The sequence below is a fragment of the Vitis vinifera genome, chromosome 10 (genome assembly GCF_030704535.1).
Source record: "Vitis vinifera cultivar Pinot Noir 40024 chromosome 10, ASM3070453v1".
NCBI lineage: Eukaryota > Viridiplantae > Streptophyta > Magnoliopsida > Vitales > Vitaceae > Vitis > Vitis vinifera.
Window position 1 is genome coordinate 25,679,409 of NC_081814.1, and position 11,771 is coordinate 25,691,179.

Genomic DNA, 11,771 nt, shown 5'->3' on the forward strand with positions numbered 1-11,771 from the left:
AATTTTAAGAGATAAGGTATCCAACCTTATCTTAACTGATCGATTTTGGAAGAAGGCGGGGGAAGTTCAAACCATCATGGAACCTCTCGTCAAAGTATTGAAATTGGTTGATCAAGATAAAAATCCCACACTATCAATCATTTATGAAGCAATGGATAGAGCTAAATTGGCTATCAAGGCATCGATCAAGTAATGGGAAAAGTATTGGGAAGTCATTGATAGAAGCACAGACATTTGCATGCTGTAAGTAATAAAAAAATTATTTATATATTTTTTATTATTTTTTCAAGTACAAATTATTATAAACTGATCATTATTTAACTTATGGCAGCATATTTTTTAAATTCAATGTTCCAATATTCAAAGTATTTCTCTAACCATCTGGAAATTAAAATTGGATTAAAGGAGGTTATCAAGAGATTAGAGCCAAATTTGGATAGTCAAACAAAAGCTATTAACGAGGTATAATAATAGTTTGTGACCTTTATATAATACATTTTGTATATGTAATGTGCATTAACAAAAAAAAAAGTTAATGATGTAGGTGAAATTATGTGTTAACGGCCAAAAAGAATTTGGAAGTGCACTTACAAAGAAAGCAACAAATCAATCTATTCCAAGTACTCAATTCATTTATGTCTATTACAAATAAGAAATTATCATCATTTTTTGTTAAATATATCATAGTGATTAATAAGTGTGCATTTTCTTTATTATAGCTGAATGGTGGAACAACTATGGCGACGAAGGTCCACATCTACAAAAGATTCCTATTAAAATTTTAAGCCAAACTTGTTCTTCATCGGGTTGTGAAAGAAATTGGAGCACACAGTCATTGATTCACACAAAGTTGTGCAACCGTTTGGCAATGAAAAAGTTGCATAAGTTAGTTTATGTGCACTATAATATGTGACTTCGAGTTAAGAATTTGATGTAAGAGCGAAACAATGAAGATTTATACAATCCAATTGATCTGAATCATGTCTTTAATGATTATTAGATATTAGATAACTGAATACAAGAAGGAGAGGAGCCTATTTCATCATCTGATAATTTGGATTGGCTGGAAAAAGGTCTTCCCACTAATGAAGAAAGTAGATAAATAGTTCATGAAGATGATGATGCCACAAATCGTAGAGTTAATAGGCGTACAAGTAATGTTAAACAAGAAAGAGATGTTGATTCCTATCGTAAAGGTAAGGCTCCTAGAACAATTTCTTCAAGTTCTAGTAGTGATGATGGTGATAATGGGGATAATAGGTGAGGTGGTGGCACTAGTGGGGGCAGTAGAGGAGTTGGTGGCACTGGTGAGGGTACTGGAGGAGATGATAGCACTGGGGGTGGTTATTTTAGTCAAGTAGATCCTGGCATGTCATGGGCACAAGGAGGTGAAAATTACTATGCCACACAAGATACAAGTCATATCGACCAGGAATATGGGAACAATAAAAACATTTGGAAAGACTAACCACATTTCCCAACGATGATGATTATTCTAATGGGCATGATTATCATAGATCAAATTATCACCGTATTGATGAGCACTTACAAAATTTGGTTATAGGATCAAGGTTGTATTTCAGAGGGGTAGATGATAGATCATATCACAACTTTAGAGACCGTGATAGCTCTTCCAATACTTTTAGTAGAAATGATGTTGATTGATTTCCAATGATGCATCCAGAGGGATATTCAAATATTGGAACACGAGCTAATGATTCATATAGATATGATCAATCTTCTAGTAGCAGTAGCATTGCTTATCGAGGTTTTGGATACTATCAATATGGTGTTGATCCCAAACAACCTTTGAAACCATATTTTCCTGATTATGGATCATCAAGCCAATCATCTCAACCAACATATTCGAGTTATTAACAACTCTTTCAACCACATCCTCACTACAGGAATTGTCACCCCAATTTGTATACTCGTCGTAGGATTGATGATGATGATTTTGAACTCCCTCGTCATTCAACATGGAATTCATTATTGTATTGTATGTTGTTAGTAAAATTGTTATTATATTTGAAATAAAATAATTTTCTTTTATTGCATTATCATAAATAACTTTGAGCAGATACTTTTATAACTATTTAAATAATGTTAAATGTGAGACAATTTTATTTTATTAAATTTTTGAGCTTATTTAATAGTATATATTTTTCTGATGATTTACATAATATTTTTTAAATTTTTTAATTTTCTAATTAGCTTATTTTATGTATCATCCGATACCAAACCGATACACCGAGACCGATACACCTTAGGATCCTTCGAGTCAGTGACCGATACCACGACTTTGAACCATGTGTGGCTCCCATTTCCATTAGATACATGAGTTGAAAAAATGATTGGTTTGTGCCCATTACTGGTCCAAAAGATCTAGAAGGTAAGCATTTTACTTCGAGGTAAGACATTCACTTGTCTATGATAACTTCTCTTTCCCAGGATCATGGCTCCTTTGCATTCATATTGACCCATACCACCATCTATTCTCATTTTGCCTACAGACCTCAATGAAATCTTGCCTCTAAGTGATGTGTCTTCCAACAAAAAGGTTATGTGTGATTTATTGGAAATATTTAAAAATAAATAAAAGAAAAATGTTAAAAAAAAAATATTTTCTTATATTAGGTTTTATTGGATAAAATATTAAAATATTAAATATAATTAAAAAAATTTAAATTATATATATTTTTTAATTATTTAATCTTTACCATGAAAATAAAAAATAAGTAAAATAAATTTAAAGTAACATATAAAAATTATTTGTTAATTCTATATCTATTTTCTTTTTTTAACTTTACTTTCTCTTTCTTACTATTTTCTTTCCCTTAGATTTTACCATAAATTTTCCGAAAACCAAACATAGCTATCGAGATAAGTAGTATTTCATCTCTAAGTTTGTGTCTTCTCCGAATCATCTACAACCAAATTATTTATGGGAATCCTATTTTTTCACGATTAATTAATCAAAATACTTGACTCGAATATGGAAATATGACTCGATCCGGTTGTACCAATTTACTTCATAATCATCGTTTACCTATTATACCACCAAGTAGATCTTATTGTTAACATTCCGAATTCCTTTTTACAAGTAGACAAACAGAAAAACATGCATGCATGTTTAAATAAGATATGTTAAAATATGCATCAAACATACTTCCAAATTTGTAGGTTTTCAAAATCTTTGTCAGAAGAGGAGGGACTGGAAGTAGAATTGGAATACTCCTGCATATCAAAAGTCGATGCTGCTAGATGAAGCACGGGCATCTCTTCCACTATAAAATCAACTGAATCCAAATGTTGTTGAGTGTTTGGAGGCGGGGGAGCCATCCGAGATTCCTTAATGGTTTACATGGTGCCACCCATAAAAATAATGCATAGAAGCAGAAAATAACCCAACCATACAGGAAAAGTAGGGAGAGGAGGATGCCACAAGTTAGAGCTCCACAACTCCAACAAACATGACATATCAATAACGGAAGAGGGCTTGTGGTAGATATTGGGGTTTTCGTCAGAGACAAGACCACCAAGGTTATAATGTAGACAATCAGAGACAACCCCAACAAGCCACAGACACCTACATGATCTGCTTTGAATAGAGAATTCTCCTCGAGTTTATATTTGAAGGCAAACAAGCCTATTTAGGGCAAAATGAAAGATGTCCAAACCTTACTAAGTTTGATCCAATTGCCTACTGTTGGATTTAAGGGTATGGAAACAAAATACTAGCCTAAAAGACACAAACAAAGAACATAATGAATAAAAAGAAAAACTTATTGACTGAGGAGTGACGAACATTGTCCTTGAAATAGATCCACCCTCCTCGAAGACGAACTCGGTGCACTAGGGTGCGAGTGGTCTACCTCCAAGATTCAAACCAAATCTCACATTGGGTGCACTTTGTAAGCGAGATGTGTATAGCTCAATTTTTGAATAAATTCCTACAAATAGATGTATGAAAAGACTCTCTGAAAAAACCCTTTAAAAATTGGTATTCATATATAGAGAGAGGGGTGACCTACTTTTATAGGCCACTAACACAGTTCTAATGGGAATCTACTTGTAATTAGAATATGACTCAAAGTGGAAGGAGATTTTATTTATAAAAGGAATGAGACTCCATTAGCATAATCCTAAAAGGACTCTTCCCAAAAATATAACACTAATAGAATAAAATAAAATAAAAATCTCAATAAGACTCTTCCCAAAAATATAAGACTAATAGAATAAAATAAATTGAATTAAAAAATAATTCCCAAAAATAAAAATAAAAATTATTTACACTCTTCCTACAATCCCTCATAGAGTGTAAACATAATTTTTTTTTTTTTTTTTGGAGGAAAAAAGAATCCAATGCATTAGTACTGGTGCCTAAAGGCTATGAACCAGTGTTTCTTGATGTAACTTAAGAGACTTTTATCCACATTGGTTTTCTCAACTTCACTAAGAGTTGTACAAAATGGGTTGGCACAAATAGGTCATGCGTCCTACCTGGATATTCATGAGAGCTCTAGAGAACCTACCTAATTTCTCATAGGAAGCGACCCCACCTCCACTCTCATATAGGTGAATCCATCAAGTATGTTCTGTATTTAAACATACCATCCATAAGGAATATGATATTCATTAAAAGTAAACACTCAACCTTAGTCAATGCAGAACACGCTTTATCTACACCATAGGGATAGACTCTCATATAGAGTTGATAGAGCACCTCAAGTCAACAAGTGATTTGTTATTACCCATATGAACCTACTTCATGGAATTTCCATTCTAATAGGTTGGGTTACCATCACTCTTGACTTCTGTAATAGGGATAAGCCTCATCCCCCTCGATGTTTCTTCCACTAGTTTCTTATTTAGTGATTTGGTCAAAGGATAGGTCAAATTCAACTTTGACCTCACAAATTTTAAGGATATAATCCTTATTTCAAGTAGTCGTCGCACAATATTATGCCTTAAGCGTATATGCCTGTTCTTTCCATTAAATATTTTACTCTTAGCCTTAGCCTTAGCAATTGTAGCTTGGCTATCACAATGCATAGACACAAACAAGGCTAGTCTCGTCCATGTAGGGATATCTGCTAAGAGGTTTCTAAGCCACTCAACCTCAAAACTTGCCTTTTCTAAGGTAATAAACTCAGTCTCCATAGTAGACCGAGTAATGCAAGTTTGCTTGGCAGACTTCCAAGAAACTACACTTCCACCAAGGATGAAAACATATCCACTAGTGGATTTCATCTTACCCGAATCTGATATCCAATTTGCATCACTAAATCCTTTAAGGACACTTGGAAATCCACTAAAGCACAAATCATAGTTAATAGTGCCTCTCAAATACTTAAGGACTCTACGAACAATAGTCCAATGGTCCTTATTAGGACTTTAGGTGTACTAACTCAATCTACCTACTGCATAAGTAATGTCAGGTCTGGTACAGTTCATTAAGTACATTAGGCTCCCTATGATATGAGCATACTCTATTTTAGCAACACTATGTTCTCTATTTTTCTTCAGTTGTGAGTTGGAATCATAAGGAGTTGACATTGGTTTACAATCAAAGTGTTCAAACTTCCTTAGGATTTTTTCAACATAGTGTTCTTGAGAAAGTTTAAGCTCATTAGGTGTTCTAGTTATTTTAATTTCTAGAATCACCTTTGCCTCTCCTAGGTAATTCATCTCAAACTTAGAACCTAGGAATTTCTTGTAAGATATTCTATTTTGAATATGACATGTGAATAGGATAGCTTCCCCCCACAAGTTCAAGGGTGCTCCTGAACTTACCAACATTGCATCAAAGGTTTTAGGACCTAGTTTTCATTTTTTAGGTTCAGGGAGAAGAACTTTAGCTAAACACCCCCACACTTTCAGGTATGCTATATTAGGTGCATAACCCTTCCACAACTCATAAGGAGTTTTACCAGTTTTCCAGGTTGGTAACAGATGAGAACCATCTTTTAGTTTTGGGTCAGTCAAAATGTGTCCCAAGTTCACCAAATCAATTGCAAAGAAAACTCTTTCCTGCCATCTCTTAAAGAATGTCCCATTGAAGGGATCAATTTTAGATGTGTCAGGATGGGTGTGAACGAGAGAAGCTTTTATTTGGATCTATTTCAAGATTGTTGGATTTAAGGGTATGGAAACAAAAGACTGGCCCAAAAGACACAAACAAAGAACAAAATGAATAAGAAGGAAAAGCTTATCGACTGAGGTGTAACAAACACTGTCCTTGAAATAGATCCACCCTCCTCGTAGACGAACTCGATGCACTAGGGTATTAGTGGTCTACCTCCAGGATTCAACAACCAGATCTCGCCTTGGGTGCACTTTGTAAGCTAGATGTGTACAACTCGGGTTTTGAATAAACTCCTCTAGATAGATGTATGAAAAGACTCTCTGAAAAACTCTCTAAAAAATTGGTATTCATATTTAGAGATAGAGGGGTGACATGCTTTTATAGGTCATTAACACAGTCCTAATAAGAATCTACTTGTAATTATAATATGACTCAAAGTGGAAGGAGATTCTACTTATAAAAGGAATGGGACTCCACTAGCATAATCTCAATAAGACTCTATCCAAAAATATAACACTAATAGAATACAATAAAATAAAATAAATAATTCTCAATAGGACTCTTCCCAAAAATATAAGACTAATAGAATAAAATAAAATAAATTAAAAAATAATTCCCAAAAATAAAAATAAAAATTATTTACGCTCTTCGTACACCTACTTGCTCACTACTGCAGAAACAAAATAAACATTAGATTGCAGCATACACACGCATATATACATAGGCACATGCAGCATACATATTCAATATATAGTACACAAAGAGGGCCAGACTACACAAGCAAATAGTTCTTATATTACAATCTCGATCTACTTACCTCATGTGGATAAGTTGAGGGGGATTTTGGTTCTCCATGGCCTTGGGCTTCCCCAATGTCCTACCTAGATACATCGCACATTGGAAGCCTGTGCCTATATATGCCTGTTAATATAAATTTTTGATAAAATTTCACTCATCTGCTATGGGCGTTTCTGCTAATTCTATGGGTCCCTTTCACTTTCTGATCTAACTGAAGTTACCAGTGGGATAAAAAGTCCAGCATGCTTGCGCGTTCTGGGATTCTTTTCCCGCATACACTAGGCGGTGATCGGTGTTTGGAGTCAAAAAGGAAAGGGATCCACTGGACAGGACAAAGGTCGAAATGAAGATACATAAGCCTGTTGTGGGCCACGCACACGCATGCGATGACGAAATGAAGACACACAAGCATGATCACGTCATCCCCCACAAGCATTGATGACGAAATGAAGACACACAAGCATGTTTACGTCATCCCCCACAAGCATTGATGACGAAACATGTTTTAAAAATGATTTTTATATTGTAAATATTTGTATAATTATTTTTTTAAATAGTTTTTTAAAAATAAGTGAAAATAATATAAAACAATTAAAAGATGTCATATGAAATACCTTATTTTTTATTCATAAAAATAGAAAATACTTTTTTATTGTCCAACGTGTTTTCTATATTTTTCTTAAAAATAGTTCCCAAACAGGTCATAAGATGTTTTACAAAATAGTTTTTAAAAAAAAAAAAAAAAAAAAAAAAACTTGTTTGGATGAAAGAATTTGTATTGTTTTTAAAAAATAAAGTTTTATTTTTTATTTTATAAATTTACTTTATATTAATATGAAATCAAATTCAAGTTAAGTATTATTAAAAGTAAATAAATTTATGATTATGTATGAGTTAAAGATAAATAATTTTTTTAATTATGAAATATTTTTTTTTATTCTAGTGAAACAAAATTATTATAAGATGAAAATAATTTTAATATTTATTTTTAATACAAGTCAAAGTACTTCAATTAATTTTTTTTATGGACAAAATAAATAAATATTGAATTAAAACTTAAAAGTAGCTAGAAAAATAAAAGCTTTCTAGTTTTATTTTCCTTACATTTTTCTATAACCAAAAAACCTAACATAAGGAAAAAAAAAATTAAAAATGATCTCTTTTTATTAATATTTTTATAAAAATTTTCATCAACTTTTTCTAATAAAGCTTTCTTCATTTTTTTTTTTTCATTATATTCTTCTTCTTCCATTTAAATTATTTCTTGAAAGTATAAAAAGAGAAATTATTTAATATGCATTAAAAAAAGGAAAAAAATAAATTTAAATAAATATATAAATTTGTCAATTTTAGAGTATATCTTTTATTTTGTTTTATTTATAAATTTTTTTCTCTCCACGTTTCATTTATTTTATTTTATTCATAATTTTTTTTCTCTCCACATATCCATTGGAATGGCCCAATAATACAAAATATAGTTTTATTGCATGAATAACTTGGCTTGCACCAAGTTTTTCCAGCCATGATTTAATGATCTCCCACGAATTCCACATATGATAAAATTGAATTTCGCAATTTTCAAATTCCATTTTTCATCCCACGTACGACAGCAACTTCTAACCTTCAGACGTGAGTCGATAGACTCCACATTGAACATTTCTGAAAAGATAAGCCAAAAAAAACCAATTGGAAATTAGGATTGAATTTCACTTATTGTACTTTTTTCTATGCTTTTATCTTGTTATTCTACTCGCTTTTTTTCTCTCAATTTTATATAAACCAAATTACACATAAATATAATCAAATTAAAAATATGAATCCAAATATCATCTGATCAATAAATAGAGAATATATCATATAATTTAATTAATAATCAAATTTAATTTAATAATCAGATGACTCAATTAACCAATTCATTTAAAATAAGATTTTAAATTAATCAAATTATAAATTAAATATATTATGGTTATACTATTTAATTAAATGAATCAAACTATTAATGAACAAAAATGATTAAATAAGTCACATTCATGTTTTGCAAGTTGATCCAAAAATTATTTATTTATTAAATACGTGACGCAAGTGGACACGGATTTGACAAACACGGATCTATTCAATCAAAACACATGAAAAATATATTAAGTTGAAATTGAATTAACAAATGGTATTACATTTTGTCATCCCTAACAAAAGTTTTATGATCTTTAGTGGAAATGTTCAATGGGGAAATGAGGAGTGGTATCATCGAACATAAGAAACCAACATAGTGTGATAACTCGCTGAAAACTAAAATTTGCTAAAATTATATTTGATTTTGAGGAAGTTTGGAAGATAGAAATTTGAAAAAGTTATAAAAGAAAGAGAACAAATTTATGTTTTTTATTTAATTGTGCATAAAATAAAAAAAGAAGTTAAATATAAGCATTTTAATTTGTTTCACATTCTTTGTTCAATCTATTCAAAGTTTTTTGTGTTTGCTTGCTAAGAAAAGTTTCCTTGTTGAGAAAAGTTCTAGCAAATTTTATTTTCCCATTCTTAAGATAATGGGAAAATATAAGCATTTTAATTTTATTTTCACAACATTAAGATAATTGAATAGAAAAGCATAGCCCATTCTTACCTTGGCTTTTCCAGTGGCATTCCATAGCAATGGTGCCACGTTTGGGATAAGAAATACTAAAAATTTACACAATCCAATTTTATTTACTTTAACTTTAACTTTCAAGTTTTAATCTTTTTAAATCTTAATTAATTGAATTATTTAATTTTAGTTATAATATGTTTATAATATAAAATAAATTGAAATTTTTATTTCATATTTATTTATTATTTTGTTTAATGATTTAATTATAAAAATATTTTTATTCTTTATAATAAATTATATCCATTTGGACACATTTTGCACCTTTTTTTTAAAAAAAAAATTTTAAATAGTGTTAACTTTTATATAAAAGATATAAATTTATTTTAAGTTTTTAAAAATTACTTTTCATTTTTGTAAAAAATAAAAATAAAAATTTGAAGCCACAATTTTTTTAATATTTTAATTTGTTTAAATAGTTTTTACGAGTTATTGTCTTTAAAAAGTATCAAAGAGTTGTTAAATTTTATGACAAAGTTACTATTATTTTTTGTTTTTAAAAACCAAACAACACCTTTATTATTTAATTTTTAATTATATTAAAAAAAAAAGTACTTTAAATTTTTAGAATTTTTTAATATGTAAGATTAATAATTCATATAGATTAAATGGTTCATACAAGAATCTGTAAACCCCCTAGAAATTAAATAATAATTAAAAAAACCTAGTGACCACTATCCCCATGTCCCCTCTCTTTCTCTCTCCATCTTCATTTCCTTACTCTCTTACTACCACCTCTACCTCTCCATTCACGATAGCATTGTTGTCAACTCATCTCCTTCATTCTACCTCCCACCATGGTTTTAAAAACCGAATTGGACAAGTCGGTTTGATCAATCTGACCGGTCTGTCCGTTGACTAGTTTGATCGCCGGTCGGTCACCGTTTTGGTTCAATTTGGTGCTTTGAACTATCTAAGCTTTAGACTAGCCCCAAATCATCGAAACCCACAATTGGACTAATGAACCGACTGAATTGACCGATTCCCCATGAATAAAACGATTCAACAATTTTTTTAAAAAAAATCAAAACGATGTCATTTTGGCTTACTATAAAGCCTTTTATTCCCCCAACAACCTTAGACTTCTACCCCTCAAACCTCCAATAGCCCCACCCCACACCTCCAACCTCCAACAGCCCCACCCCACACTTCCAACCTCCAACAGCCATTGCCCCTTGCTACTCTCCACTTGGAGCATGCCAGAGCTAACTAAGACACCGACTTGGCTGACAATCCTCTTCCATAATGAGTTGCAAAGTTTCAAGTTCCACTGTTGCATTTAAAATTTTTATTTTAAATATTTAATATTTAATTTTTTTTATTGCATTGTTGCATATTTTTAATATTCATTGAATCCATTGAATCATTTTTATTTTCTACATTTTGTTTAGAATCTTTAAATTATATATTTTGTGTTATTTATTTTTATTTTAAATTAATTTTTAAATTTTCTTATTTGAGTTTAAATTTAGGCAGAATTTATTATTTTTATTTAAAATTTTTAATGATTTTAATAATATATCAAATATATATTTATGACGTCACCGATTCAACTATCGATTCGATTAGTGAATCATAAATTGGTAACTTTTCTGGTTCAATGTTCGGTTTGGTTCTAAAAATATTGTCTCCCACACACTCTCTTTTTTTCTTACCTAATGCAACCATAATCGGTCTTTTTTTTTTCTCTCTCTCTCTCTTTCTCTTTCTTTTTCACTCTCACCCTATTAAGCCAACATGATAAATTGGTTTTCTTCTCTATTATTGCATCTTTCTATTTGTTTATTAGAATTTTTTTTCTTTTAATTTTTGTTTGTAAAGCTACATCTTTTTATCAAGAGATTAACATGTGTACAACTTTTCCACTGTATATATTAAATAGGCAGCCTTACATAGTTTATTATAAACGAGCCATTCCAACATTTCCTTTGTTCATCATTTTCTAATTTTTTTTTTCTTTACCTTTCTATTTTGATTTGGTATCAGAGCCCTTTCAATCCAGATGGATTCTTCTCCTTCAACCCTTACTTTTACTCAAGAAAACTCTCAAAACCCTAACCAACAACTAGAACACTCAATTCATGTTTCTAATCCTCCACCATTTCTTTATCAAATCCACCTCCAGATTCAAAATTAGTTTCCTCTTTCATGTTTCCAACAAACCTTTCCAACTCTCAATCAACCTCTCAATATTAAGCTAGACAAAGACAACCACTTGCTCTGGAAAAATCAACTTTTGAATTT